General features: G+C 47.5%; 1 protein-coding gene across 7 annotated transcripts in view; it reads left to right on the plus strand.

Annotated features, from left to right (window-relative positions):
• Window positions 1–14,709, plus strand: part of Clec16a (C-type lectin domain containing 16A) — a 215,872-nt gene that overhangs the window by 106,419 nt on the left and 94,744 nt on the right. The window lies entirely within an intron of this gene.

Consider the following 14,709-nt stretch of genomic DNA (forward strand, 5'->3'; position numbering starts at 1 on the left):
GAGGGCTTCTTTTGCTATGATAAAACATCGTGACCAATACCAACTTGGGTTGGTTTAGCTTCCACATCGCAGTCTGCCATCGAAGGAAGTCAGGGCAGGAACTCAGGGCAGGAACCTGGAGTCAGGAACTGAAGCAGAAGCCATGGAGGAGTGTGCTTACTGGCTTGTTTGTTCATCATGACTCTCTCAGTCTGCTTTCTTACACAGCCACCTGCCACAGCACCACTGCGGTGGGCGTGACCCTCCACATTCAAGCATTCATCATTAACTCCCTGACAGGCATGCCCACAGGCCCATCTTGTGAGGGAATTTTGTCAATTGAGGTTCCCTCTTCTCAAAAGATTTTAGCCTATGTGAAGATGATTTTTAAAAAAGTAAAATGGGGGGAAAAACAAATAACCAGGACACCATCATTCCTTGCTTCAAATTTCCCTCTGCAACATAAGGTAAAATAAAATAAAAATTTTATCTTTGAGACAGAGTATCTCAAAATAAGGCCAGGCTGACCTTGAATTTGAGGTCTCCTTGCCTCATCTCCAGAGTGCTGGGATCACAAGCACGTTTCTCCCTGGCCATTCTGTAATCGAGATTTACAGAGATGGTGATGTTCTGGGGCCGCTCTCATACCTCTGCGTCTCTCTCTCCTCCACTGGCCGTGGGCACTACACACTGAAGTACACAGTTCTCTGGGTCAGAGTGTTCTGGTGCATTAGTCTCTTTTTAAAAGATCTGTTTTTCCCAGCACTTGAGAGTCCGAGGCTAGAGGATCTCTGTGAGTTCAAGGCCAGCCTGCTCTACAAATCAGCCAGGGCTGTTACACAGAGAAACCCTGTCTTGAAAAAAAATCTATTTTTACTGTTTTTAATTACATGTGTATGTGCAGGAGATGGGATGGGGGTAATGAGTACAAGTGTCCTGCTTTCATCTCTCCATGTGTTAGAGAAAGAAGGAAATTGTGACCCTCTTTGCCTATCTCCTTTGACCCTGCACCCTGAAAAATAGCCACCGTGATTTCTGTAAGGCTAGAATTGATCGAGGACCAGTCTTTCTCTGATTTGATCTGTGCAGAGAAGGAGACAGCTCCTTTCAATGTTGTATCCGTGAAATGGAATTAAATTTTATGCTGGGAATTCACATTCCTTCGCTCCTTCCCCTAGGAAGGGCCCTGCTGAAATAAAGGTTAAAAGTATTTCACTTATCAATTTTAATTGATTAGTTGCTAGTTGAGATCACTTAACTGAGCCTTTTTGGGTAGTTGGCCATTAAGAAAGTAATGGCTGGCTGGCTTTTCTCATCCTGACTGCAAATTACATCTTTTGCTAAAGAAAATGACATTCAGAAAACTCGGAGCAATAGGGATTTTAAAACCTGGTCCTACCATGTTGTTGGCTGGCTTTTGTTGTTGTTGTTGTTTGTTTGTTTAATTATTTTGGTGATTATAATATTGAAGATCATCATACTTCAAAGTACACAAAAGATTTCTATAAAGCTGACCCTGGAGTGGTTGGGTGGTAGCTGAGTGTTGAAAGTCTGGCATGTTTCAGTCTTCATGACAATCCTCAGCTAATGCTAGGAGAGAGGTTTAGGATTGCTGCACTTTTTATCTCCATGATAAGGTCTGGTAGACTTAAAGAAATGCCGACTCTACCCAGCAAGAATCATGACATAACAAGTATTTATTGACCTTGTTGCTCTGATAAGAAACACAGTCTTGGAGAACTCTGCTGACCAGTCCCAGGTCTTTGGTCTTGCACAGCAGGTATCATGCTAAAGGTGGCTTCCACCCAGGACAGAAAGATATGGTTACACTCTGGTTTTGCCCTAATCGAAGCCTCCCTTTGTTGTCCTGAAGAGAAGGCTAGCATGGAGCAGAGGTGGTGAGCTGTGTGCAGGGTAGGCTGCGTCTGGTGAGAAAAGGAAGGAGAGAACAGAGAAGGAAAGAGACTTTGCGGGAATAGCATTCTGGCTCACCAGCCTCTGAGGTTGTATTATCTGCCCAAGTCTTTCCTTATACAGTGTGCCTGCACCCAGCATACATTAATTGCCATGGCTTTCCCAACCCTCTCTAGCAGATAAGGACTTACCGTTTTCTTCCTAGTTGACTGAGTAGCCACCATTTTGTCAGTCTCAAGACTCCAGGGTGCTGGCTGCTATTTGGAGTTGGAAGTGGCCCTGCATTCCTCTGCTCTCCCCCGCCCTCCCAACGTCGTAGGCAGCGTAGGCAGCCCCTGGTAGAGCTTGAAGCCAGCCACCGTGTGACCTCGAGCCATAGCAGTGTCTGCTGTGTCATAAAAGGACAACTGGTAGAGCGTGAGCAAGAAAAGTCTGTGTTAGCTACCAACAGTTTAAAGTCAGAATATTTCATTGTAGAAACCTAACTTCCTATTCCTTTTGAGTCTGAGAGGATCTAGCCATGTGGAGTCTGCATCTGCCCACCAGACAGCTAATGGCCACCCCTTTTTGTGTGGGGACACCCCTGTCCCCAGCCATGAGTTTCTTCTGAACTCTAAGCCTGTGTTCCCAGCAGCATCTCAGGATGCTTCTCTTGTTCTGAAGAGCACCTGGACCCGTCTCCCATAGAACCAGCCTGTAGCCTCTTCTTGTCTCAGTTGTTCACAGTGCCATCTTGCTTTGGGCTCATCTTGACCTCCTCCTCTTTCTCTCCCACTCCAGTTTCATTGGTCAGCGCCCTCAGCTCTTCCTGTCCAGTGTCAATGGACCACCTATCTTCCTGCACCTACTCCTCCAGCACCTAGGTTTGTGCTGCTGCTGTCTTTCACCTCTTGTCGGGACGTTTGCTTCTCCTTTGGGGCCTGCAGTTTCCTCTCAGTGTGTAATGCCGGCCTCTCAGAGCAAAAGTCAGACTGTGGCCTCCCATCCCACTGGGGACACCAAGCAGAGCCCTGGGTGACACTTGAAGTCTAGCCTCTTCTGACATCAGCTCCCTCTGTCTACTGCTCTTGTGTTGACACACCTGGTATCTTCCAACTTCAGCCTTCCCCGCCTCCCTCCCCCAAGCCTCGCTTGTTTCCCAGAACAAGCTTGCTGCAACTCAGTAAAGGTCCAGTGAAGCTCATGTGTCACACTGCCCTCAAAGTCTTGATCTATGTTTGGCATCCAGCCCAAGTCCCTCCTTTTAGTCTTTCATTTACTGATGGATATGAATATGACTGTGGGGTTGTACGGTTTGTTTTTGCAATGCTGGGGATTGAACCCAGGGCCTTGCACAATAGAGGCAAGTAGTCTGCCACTGAGCTATACCCCTAGCCCTCGGTGAATATCTTGAAAGACCTTGCAGAGGATCCCCCTTGTTTCAACAGTTCCCCCATCTGCTGTTTTCTCTAGTTCCCTTGCAGACAGCTCTTAGGCCCAGTGAGCATCTGGCTATGCTTGTCTGATTGCCTGGAGATCCATTTCCAGAAAAAGTATCACAGAGCTCCCCAAGCAGGTTATGTGGTTTGATTGTAAGTCTGTAAAAATGTGAACTCATTGATTTGTCTTGCAAAGCCAATGACCATTTTGCAATTCTGTCTGTCAGTTCTCGAAAATTCTTGGTCGGCTTATTTTGCTGATGACCCAGGCAGGACCATGTGCTTCATATTGGTAAAAAATGAGAAACTAGCACAAACAGTAAGGGTAGTGAAACCCAAAGGCAGGCAGGTGATACCCTGGGAGGGAGCAGCCTGAGCTTCCAGCATTGTAAATGCTGGGCTAGCTCAGTGGAAGAGTGTTTGTCTAACATGTACAAGGCTTTTAGTTCTGTGTTCAGCACTGCCAAAAAATTAATTAATTTAATATACAAAACATGCAAACAACCCTATTGAAAATGAAAATGATTGCTTAGCATGTGAGGACTTAGGTTCAATCCCCAGTACCACAAAATAATGAATGAATGATAGTGAAAGCTGAATATGGGGTCATATGCTTGTGATGTTGAGACTCAAGAAGCTAAGGCAGGAGGATTATTAGTTCAAGGTAATCCTTGACTACATAGGGAAACCCTGACCCAGAAAGTAAATTACGTGGATATATTTTGGATTAAGAAAATTTTAAATAGGCTGGAGCCATGGCTCATGGGTTAAGAGCTCACACTAGTCTTGAGAAGATCTGAGTTCCATTCCCAGTGCTCATGCCAGGCGGCTCACAACTGTCTGTGACTAACTCCAGTGCTCACACACCTCTGGCCTCAGAGGGCATGTGCACTCACACAGACACACCCACATGCAGAAACACACACCTGCATGTAATCTGGAAACGAGGTTTTAAATTCTTTAAGTAAAGGATCTCTTTCTGGCAGCTGGGGTTTGGAACCTGCATGTGAAGCTGTGATTGGGTAAGATGACTGGAATCATTGTTGTGTTTCCTGGGTGTGATGATGACCTTGTGGTTCTGTGGGAGTGTGTGCTTGTTGTTAGTGAGGAAACCTCACGTTTAAGAGTAAAGTGCCTGGTGCTTGCCGCTTTGGAGTGACTCAGAAAACATCACTGTGTGCTTGTTGAGAAGAAGCAAATATAGCCCAGCATTAAATCTGCTGAGTGAATGAAGGACACATGTTGTGTTTATCGTAGCCATCTTTAAACTTTTCTGGAAGTTTGAAATTTTTCAGAATAAAAGTTTAAGGGAGTGGTAAGATGGAGATCAGTCCTTTGAAAATTTATCATTTAATAAACAATGTATGTTGTGTTCAGAAACCAGGGCCCTAAGATTTGGGAAAGCCTGGGTGTGCATTCTAGCTGTGTGATGTTGGGCAAATTAGTTTACCCCATGGGCCTTTTCCTCCTTGGTAAATTGAGTCTAACAGTGCCTTGCATTCTGTAGGCTAGAAGAGAGATCCCCTTGGAAATCCTCTGCATGGTGTATAGTGAGTGCAGACTTTGGGAATAAACATAGTCAGCATCCGTGTCCTGGCTATATGCTGAGAGCTAAAATAACTTCCTTACTCTCTAGAAGAACTTCTATAGGAGTCTGAGAAAGCGTGTTGTCATGAGCGTCCCTGTCTAAGGCACACACTGGAAAATGGAAGTCCTACAGGCTTGTTGCTTAGAAGGGCGTATTCCAGGAATGAGGGCACCTGCCGATCTGAGCAGAACCGCCCAGACTGTAGTGGAGGGGGGGGGGGCCTCAGGTCAGACATCCAGGCTGCAGCCCCAGAGAAGTGCTTTATTCAGTGTCAGACTGAAGTGGGCTGACACTGTTAACATGAAACCCAAGAGACATGTGTAAGCAGCATCTGGAGAACTGGGTTGCAAGGGGACTGTGGTTTGGTGGGTCTTGTGCCTACCGTCCCTGGCCTATTCATGCTCTTTAAAGAGAGCATGGCCCACACAGGATCTCATTGGTGAAGCACCCTAGTGGGTGTCCCTACCTTCCTATCACCCAACAGAACAGATGGTCTTAGAGTTACTCCTGACCCCCACTTCCAGTCCCGTGACCAGAGGCTTACTATCCAGCCTTGCAGCTACACGCTTTACCTCCTCAGTCCAGTCCTCTGCGCCTCCCCTGCCTGGGTTGTGACACGTCTGTCTGCCTGGCAACATGTGGCCGACTGCCCATCTCTGCTCTGCTCCTGAATCAGCATCTGGCCCCACTCTTCCAGCACACCTCAAATGAGTTTGCACCTCCTGCTTAGTTTGTGTCTCCTGGTGCCAGGCCCAGCACCTGTCACACAGAAGGCACTCACAAGTGTTGTCTCTCGTTTAAGGCCAATGGATGGTGCATTACTGACATTTGGTCCTAGCTGTCTATGTTTAAATAGTAAAGTTTCTAGTTGACACACACACTGATCTAGTGAAACATCTCAAGAATCTTACACCGTTCTTGGTAGTTTCTTTAAAATATGGTTTGTTTTCATTTCAGCAACTCAGTGACCCCAAATCATTTTTCTTCTCTGAGGGCTAAAATCAATACCCTCCTCTCTTTCACCTCTCTCTCTTTCCTCTCACTTTTCCCTCCTCTCCCTCTCTCCCTACTCTCCTTCATCCCTTTTTTCCTTCATTCTTACTCTGCTTTGAAACTGAGTCTCTGAACTGGATGGGTCAGGGGGAAAAAGACAGATTTGAATTAAATCCACCCTCTGAGGAAATGGAGACTCGGGATTAGCGCCATTTCCCTCTCTATGAATTAGACTTCTCCTATGTATACTTGATGAATAATGTTGCTGGCCACTTTTCAGAAATGAAGTCGAAATATGGAGAAATGAAATTTGTATCTTATAAACTGACTGGAAATGTGATTATAATACAGCTGTCAGTTTTGCTCAAGTGGAAAATTTCTAAGTAAATCCAATTGCAGCATTATTTGGTTCTTTTAAAGCAGGGTGATGTAGCTGTTTCCTGCGTATTGATTATTTGATTGGTACCTGTCTGCTGGACCTATTTTTTTTCTCAGTAGCAGTCATTGATGTGGTTTAATGTATATTCCTGTAATCTTTCCTGTTTTATAAACTTACAATCATAATTGAGCTACATTAGAGAGACATGTTCTGCTGAGATCACAAGGACGCCTAATGTTAGACTGTGCCCTCTTTTGGTTAGCTATGGACAATTCTGACCAAGACAAAAGCTATGAGGCAGCTTTCCAGATGGCAGCCTGTGCATGGGGCTGAGGCCCTGCATGAGGGAGGCTGGCTTTGGGACTCTACCCTTCTTTCTCTATAAAAGCATTCTTTCTACAAAAGACACTCCAAAGCTTGAAGCTATTTTCCAAAGTCCTGTCTGTCCCATGCATTTGAACATGAGCCACAGCTGACGTCTCTAATGAGGGAAGTTAGTTGCCCAAAGAACCATGCTATCTGAGGCCCACTGAAACCCTTGGGAGCTAGGTGAATTCTGGACACTTTCACCGGCAGAGCTGGTGTTTCCAGTGCCTGTTATGGTATCCTAAGGCATATTCCATGACCTTTCCACCTCAGACTCCTTATGGCTCTGTGCTGAGGAGGTTGTTAGGAGGGTAAGATGTTGCTGACAGAGCTGAGCAGTCCTGACATGGCCTCCTAGAGCCCAGTCCATAGGCACCAGCTAAGACACCTGAGACCCGCCAGGCCAGGAAGCTGGCTTCAGTTCTTCCCAAGCCCACCTCTCCATAAAGCCCACTGTTGGCTCTCCTCATCCAGGCTGAAATCCCTGAGTAGCCTTGCCCCTCTCGCCATCTCTCATTTCTACACCAAAGTGCTTAGAAAACTGGCCAGTTCAGGCAGCAGGTGGATAAAAAAGGCTGACCCTTCTCACAGCCTGCGGTTCCTTCGCTCTTATTGTAACCCAGAACACAGGCCTTGGAGGGACCAGCTCCTTTACTTCTCTTCAGCAGACATCAGAAGCTTTTATGGCCACTGGCTTCCTGTCTGGGTGTCTTCTGCAAGGCTTTATCTGCATGTGTAGCACCCTGACTATCCTTTCTAGTGTTACCTAGACATCCACAGTTCTGCGATCCTGGATCTTCAGTGGCCCTTGGGCCACACATGCTCTGCCTTGTGTCGTTGCTCACTGAGGCCAGCCTCCTTGACACCAGTCTGGCTGATAGGAGGAAACAGGAATCTATGGGAGAGCCTGGTTGAGGGTTAGTGTTGAGTTTCAAGACATCTCTTGGATGGCCTGCTCAGTGATGCTGTCTGGGGCTATGCCCACCCAGGACTCTAGACCCTGCAGCTGCCATCTCTCTGCCCACCACATGCCTACCTCGCCATCTAGCACAACAAGAGAGGGATCACACAGGATCTAATGACTGCCCCTTGCCTCAGGAAGGAGGATTGGCAGAATACCCAAAACAAATCTCTGGGGATACTGAAACAGCAACATATACTATGACCTTTATGAAGGTCTAGGTCATAAGGAGAGGGCTGCTCCATGTGCCTTTCCTCTCCCTACCCAGGAGGCCGCCTGCCACTTCCCCCAGCATCTAGCTTGCTGACTGGCCCCAGTCTGCTTTTAGCCTGTCCTCATTCTAGCCCACTGTAGCTCCACTGGAGAGCAGACTGGAGGAATCCCACTGCTCTTTCCTCCCATATTTTCTTAGCAAGATGGGTTCTGTTTAGGTTAGACGAAGTACTCAGAAGTGTGCCTCCCAGGATCCTAAACTCATACCAAGTAGGAAGACACTAGAATACCAATGGTGTAGCTATTAGAATCTCTGTTAAAGAACAAAGAATGGATGTCCTCACCTAAGACTTAAGAACTCCCAGGTGAGGCTCTAAGAAGTCCTAGTGACTTGTGTAATGTGTGGCGGACACAGTACATGGTCTGGACCAAGTTTTCAAGTGAATGTCCAGTGTTTTTTGCTCTACTAAGTTTTTAAGAAATATCTACAGAGCTGGAGATATAGTTCAGTTAGTAGAGTGCCTGGAATGCACAAAGCCATGAGTTCAATCCCCATCTTCCTACTTCTCCCATGTCCCTACTCAGTGCTCAGGGCTTCTTCCAGGAAAAGAAACCCATGCAACACCCTACATGCAAGCCACTTTCTCTGAAGTTACCCTCATGTACCCTCAGAACTTGGGACAGGGAGACAGGATGATCATGACAGGAAACCGTGTCTGAGAATTGAGAGCAAGAGAAATAGAATAGAGTATTTCAAAGCTTAAACTACCATTTCTACTTTGACTTGCCTGGAAATAGAAGTAACTGTTGTTTTCCACATTATCCTAGTGTGCAGAGCTGCTGTGGAGCATGGAGTCCACCCCTGAGCCTGTGAGCCAGGAGGCCAGCAGTTCTGAGTTAGACAGAGCTGCAGGGGAGCCTCAGCCAGTGCACCTCCAAGCCAAGCCTCTCTAACTTGCTCTAGGGCAAAGCCTTGACATCTGTATGCCTTCTGGAGGATGACATTGCATGGCCTGTATTGGGAACCATGGTATTAGGCAGAATGAAGAAGGCCTTGCCGCTTTCTATGACTTGCCCTTCCCCTGGAAGTTCTTCTTACCCACTTGCTGATCAGCCAGATGTCAGTAGGGAAGTGGCTCTGGGTGTGAAGGAACAGCTCTGTCTGTCTAGGTCCCAAAGTTGGCTTCCAGGGTGGAGAAGATATGCTGCCTAACTCCTCGGGTGTGATGGACCTCAGTGAGCTTGACACCATCCTAACTTCAGGACCCTAAACACTCCACACAGGAGGAGAGGACTTGCATGCTGGGTGCAGCGTGGGTTCCTCTTCCTGCGAGAAGCCTGGGGAATCTCGGGAGAGGTAGGAGAAGGCGTGCTTCCACTGTCCAGCTCCTCCAGTTGGGTGTGGATAGCTAGCCAGCCCTGTGGCAGTCAGCCATCCCTCTCCCCCTATAGTGACTGCGTGTGTGCAGTTGGGATTGTGTAAAGCAACCACACACAGCCTGCCAGCCATGATCAAGAATAAGTTTACTAGCCCCACGGGGGCCTCAAGTGCCTTACCTGAGGGAGGAGAAGGGTTTGGGAGATGGGTTGGTCACTCTTCCTTTGTTTCCTGCTGGCCCTTGGTCCCATGTATGAGCACTCAGACAGTGCTGAATCCAAAGAGCCCTGCAGCCCCCATATGAGAGTCCTCAGGCAAGCTGTGCTTGGCCTTTGTTAAAATCACTTGACCTGGCTCTTCACGAGGTTCCCTTACACAGTTCACAGCTGTCTGCATCATGGGAACCCCAGCCTGTCCCTAACTGTCCTGGACCAGTGCCAATCCTGAAAGCAGCCTGCCCCATTTCAGGGCAGAAAATGTTCCAGGAGCTAACAACAGACTGTGCAGGCTGGAGCCAGACAAACAGACCAGGGAGATGGAGCTGGCCTCCCCTGCTTCTCACGACTTCTCCAAAGCATCTGCTTAGAATTAAGAACTAAAGTTCCTATCTCCTCTTTCAGTCCACCTCTCAGTCTCCCCTTGGAGACCATCATTTTGTAGCCCAGGTTAGGCAAACCTTTCTTCCCTCCCTGCCAAATCCTCATGCAGAACACACACACACACACCCCGGGCCCCAATAACTTCCTGGGTCTTCATCTTGGTACATCCAAATTATCTCTTGCATTCTTCACTTTTCATTACCCAGAGCCAGTCCTTTGCATTGTATAATATGCTTTGCATTTTTTAAAATGCAGTCGGGGTTTTCCAGAGCTATGCAAAGCCAGGAAATAAAGCATGCCATTTAAATGACTCCTGTTAACCTTTAGCCTTTAGGCAGCTTCTCATAAAACTCACTTCTCTCCCGGCTCTGCTTTGCATTCTCCAGGGCCAGGAGCCTCGTGACGAGCCTACGGCTTTCTCTGTCTTCTTCCTTGGTGTCTTCCTCCTGTTATTCCCCCATACTGGACTTTTTGAAATCAGAGGCAGAATGTGAGCCTCAAGAAGTTTACAGCAGGAGGCTTTGAGCTAGGGTTATGTGGCCCTGTTATTGGCATTTCCTGAGGTCTCCCCATCCCCTGGCTTCAGCTGCTTCCATTCCCTATCCTCTTGCTGTATGAAACAGTAATGATCACAGATACCGCCTAGTGACTTTTTCCTAGGGCCAGATACTGCTAGCAGTGTTTCAAACAGCTCAACTCATTGAACCCTACAAGCTGGCCAAGTAGTTTCTGTCATCCTCACCTTTTAAAGATGAGGATGCTAAAACAGAGAAGCTCAAGATTCAATAGCCTACTCAATGTCATGCTATGCTGGGGGAGAGGAGGCAGTACTCTGCACAGATCAGCACAGCACTTATACACTGGGCTCTGGAATAGGACTCCTCTATCTTATGCTTACGCACTAATGAACCACCCATCTATCATTGGCTAAGTTGTGGCTCTGGGCCAGGTATCAGAGACAACAGAAAAATCATCAGCCCAGCCCTCCTTTAGGCAGCTGGTGGCATCCAGCAGAGGAAAGACCCACCCAAAGTGGGGTTTGGATGCCCCAAGAAAGATGGGGAATAGTGTGTTGAACCTTTGCCAGGGAAGGGAACAGAATTGGTTGAGAGCCTGAATTCTTGAATCCAGTATATTCTTATGAGTGTTTACCAGGCAGGCAGCTTAGGTGAGGACCTGTAGGCAGTGAGCCATCCAAAGTCAAGTCTCAAGGATGTGGGGCTGGTGTCACCAGTCCAGTCCAGAATATCAGGTGGTATGTGTTGGATTCTGGTGGCTGCCCCATCAGATTTATGCAAACTTGGGTACCTATAGCTCTGTGGTCCCAGGACAGTGTGGATTACACTAGGCTCAAATCCCAGCATGGTTCCTTTCTGAGCATTCTAGGAGAGAGCCTGCCCTCTTTCCTTGCCTAGATTCTAGAGTACATTTCTCCTATCTTCAGAGCCAACCATGGTGGGGTTTCCCTTCCTCTGACCATTCCATCCCCACCTTCTGCCTTGATCTTCTACTTTGAAGGATTCCTTCTAATTATATAGGACCTACTTTAGCAATCCCAAAATAATCTCCCAATTTCAAAGTTTTTAAGTTAATCACATTAAGAAAGTCCCATTTGAAGATTCCCGGTTCACAAGTTCCAGGGATTAGAACATTGAGCATCTTTGGAAGCCATTACTCCATCCCACAGAGATGTGAAAACTGACAGCTTTCAGTGTTGGAGAGGCTGGCAGAGGCTCTCTGTGACATACTGCACCCGAGGAGCCCCAGAGAATATGTGGGGGATGAACAAACAAGGATATTAGCTATGAGATGCTCTGGGGTTATATGACCTTGACTCCACCTCAACCAGGACTTCGGCAGCTCTTGCTAGACTGAGGTCTACCCAGCAGGCTCTGAAGTCTCAGAAACAGCAAGAGCCTTTGGACTATAGCAGTGTCCAGCTATAACTCTTCTCTTAGTCCCTCCCTCGCACTCTGCTCTCCCTGGGATGTCTTTGCCCTCCCTCAGTCTTAGCCACTCAGCTCCACCTTGCCTTCTTGTCTGTCTTTGTCACCCAGTCCCTATCCCTACTGCTTACATGGCTTCCTGTGACCAGGGTTCTCTCAGGTAGCTCGTTTCACTTCTCCAAAACTCCCCTTGCCTCTTTGCTCTTTACAATAGGCTTAAATCTCATCTTCCATGTCGATCCAACCCTCCCAGACCAGACACTCAGGTCTTCTAGCTCTAGGGCTGGCTAGTTACAGAGCTGGCCACCACTTTCCTTCTCATGCCCTTAAATCTAAGCCAACAGTCCTGAGCCAGAGGTCGGTGGAGCTTTGTGAGCTGAAATGGGGCAGGAGGAATTTTAACCAAAGCCCACAGTGGGTTCTGAAAGGGACTTTTCTCCAGGGAAGGATTAGAGTTCCAGTCATTCATTGGTCTACTGCAGAATGTTAGTGTCTGACTCAAGTGGTCAGAATTTAAAATGAAATCCAATGTGACAGGGCATTTTGGGTTTTGTTTCTCAAGAAATGAGGGCATTGTTGACCATGATAAAGCATTCTGATTTGGGCCTTAGGTGTATGTACACAGATGGAAATTTTGCCAAGGTCTATAAACATCCCCCTCAATTTTGACAGCCCTTAAAAAAAAATCCACACTTACTTTAGAAACTGGCCTGTGAGTCTCAGTCTCAGTCTCTCTCTCTCTCTCTCTCTCTCTCTCTCTCTCTCACACACACACACACACACACACACACACACACACACATGCGCGCGCACACACACAGAGTGTACACACATGCACACAAACACACATGGGGAGTCAGAGTAATTTGCTTAGTAGAAATCCAGATCTGGGGCTCAGGAGAGGGCTCAGTTGATAAAGTACTTGCCATGTGCCCATGAAGATCTGAGTTTGGATCCCCAGCACCCACATAAAAACCAAGCACAGTGGTGCATGCCTACAATCCCACCAGTTCTGGGGAGGGGCAGCAGAATGATGTTTGGGACTTGCTGATCAACCACTTTAACCAAACTAGTAAGTAACAAGCAGTTGCGGATTGTTGATCTCTGGCTTATACTCTTACACATGTGTACATACACACACACACCCAGATCCACTTGCTAATGGCTACTCTGCCTTGTAGGGCCGAGCTAAAGCTCTTCAGGGGCTGCCACATCCCCCCAGGCTGCCCCTTCCCAGGAAACCCAAGTCCAGTACTTCACTTTTCTTCCTGCTGTGAGGAAAGTACATTTTTCTTGAAAACAAGTGTCAGTTTGCCCCCAACACTAGACCAGAATCCAGTTATATTTAAAAGCTAAGGGTTGAGGGTCTTAGAGATGTAGCTCAGTGGTAGGGCGTGTGTTCAACATGCACAAAGTCCTGGATCAGTCTCTAGCACCAAAACAAATGGGAAAAAGACTTGGGGATTCAAAGTAATCCCAGCACTCAGGAGGCAGAGGCAAGCAGATCTCTGTGAGTTAGAGGCCAGCCTGGTCTACAGAGTGAGTTCTAAGACAGCCATTGCTGCACAGAGAAACCCTGTCTTGAAAAACCAAGACCAATAAATGAATGAATGAATGAATGAATGAATGAATGAATGAATAAATAAATAAATAAATAAATAAATAAATAAATAAATAAATAAATAAATAAATAAAAGTGAGACTTGACAAGTCCCGGTGAGCTTGCTGGTGACCTGGGAATGACGTATGTGCAGGGCAGCCCAGGGCTCTGGGGATAGAGACAAGCAGGCCTGCTTCCTCACCATCTCCCTATAGCCTTCTCCCTCTGACAGGAAGGGATGCTTTCTCCCAAGACCAGACTCAGTAGTGGCCAGAGCAGCAGTTCCTCATGTCCCAGCTATGAAGGTCCAGCTGCCATATTTGGTGAATCCATAGTCTAGTTTTGCCTTTTGGTTGTGTGTAGGCAGGAGGTTATATTTAGCACTGCAGATTGTCAGAGGTAGACAACTGGCTACGTATCATGACTCCCCACCCAGTCAGAGAGAAACTCGGGGATGCAGCCAAGTTGGAACTCTTCCTCCAGCAGAACTTTTTGTTTGTGCTTCCTTCCCCAAGCCCTTCGATAGCAAGCCCCCTGGTAAGCCAGGTCAGAGGCTCCGAGAAGTCCTGCGGCCCCAAAGCTAGCCAAATGGATGAGGGAGGGGAGGTAAGAAATGCCTTCACGCACAGCTCACCTGACCCAGGCCTGTTAGCCCTTGGTCTTACTACCTCTCTGTCCATCACTGCATTGCAGAGCCACTGGCCACTCGATCCTTATTCCTGCCCAACACTAGTAGCCAAATGCCTGGTTAAAATGGGACTAGAGCCCTAGAATAACCAGCCTGCTCTAGTCCTCTCCCCTGAGCTGGGCCAACTTCTCCTCCCAACCTCTTGCCTGCCTTCCTGCCCCAAAGAGAGAGCAGGTAAGGCCAGCTAAGGAAGTTGTCAGGGCTGCCTTATGGAGAAAGGATGGTGGGGGCCAGGCACACTGCCCTGCCTATGTTGGTAGTCACCACCAACCTCAAGCCTCCCTTGCTGGTGATCCATATTTGTTAGCTGGGTAAAGGCCTGATCAGGGCCCTGGGGGATCTGTGTGTAGCTAACTCTCTGACCTCCTCCAACCCTGGGTAGGCCAGTCATTTCCCAGCAAGACCTTTTCTGATTACCAGACTCTAGTTCCCAGCATTCTTAGCTGCATATTTTTCTCTATTTTGGAGTCTCTATTTGTTTGACTTATAAGAGTGCTAAGGTACTCGGAGGCAGAAACCCTGCCTCCTGTCCACAGTTGAATTCCTGCCAGTGGAGTAGGTGAATGAATAGAAATGAGAGAGGGCATTAGGGACTCAGCCGGTAAAATGAGACATCAACCTTATTTCAGAACAGAGACCCTGAGGGCATGCCTGGGGACCTGGCCATTCTGACCCACATCTGACATA

The sequence above is a fragment of the Peromyscus leucopus genome, chromosome 8b, assembly GCF_004664715.2.
Source record: "Peromyscus leucopus breed LL Stock chromosome 8b, UCI_PerLeu_2.1, whole genome shotgun sequence".
In the NCBI taxonomy this organism is placed as follows: domain Eukaryota; kingdom Metazoa; phylum Chordata; class Mammalia; order Rodentia; family Cricetidae; genus Peromyscus; species Peromyscus leucopus.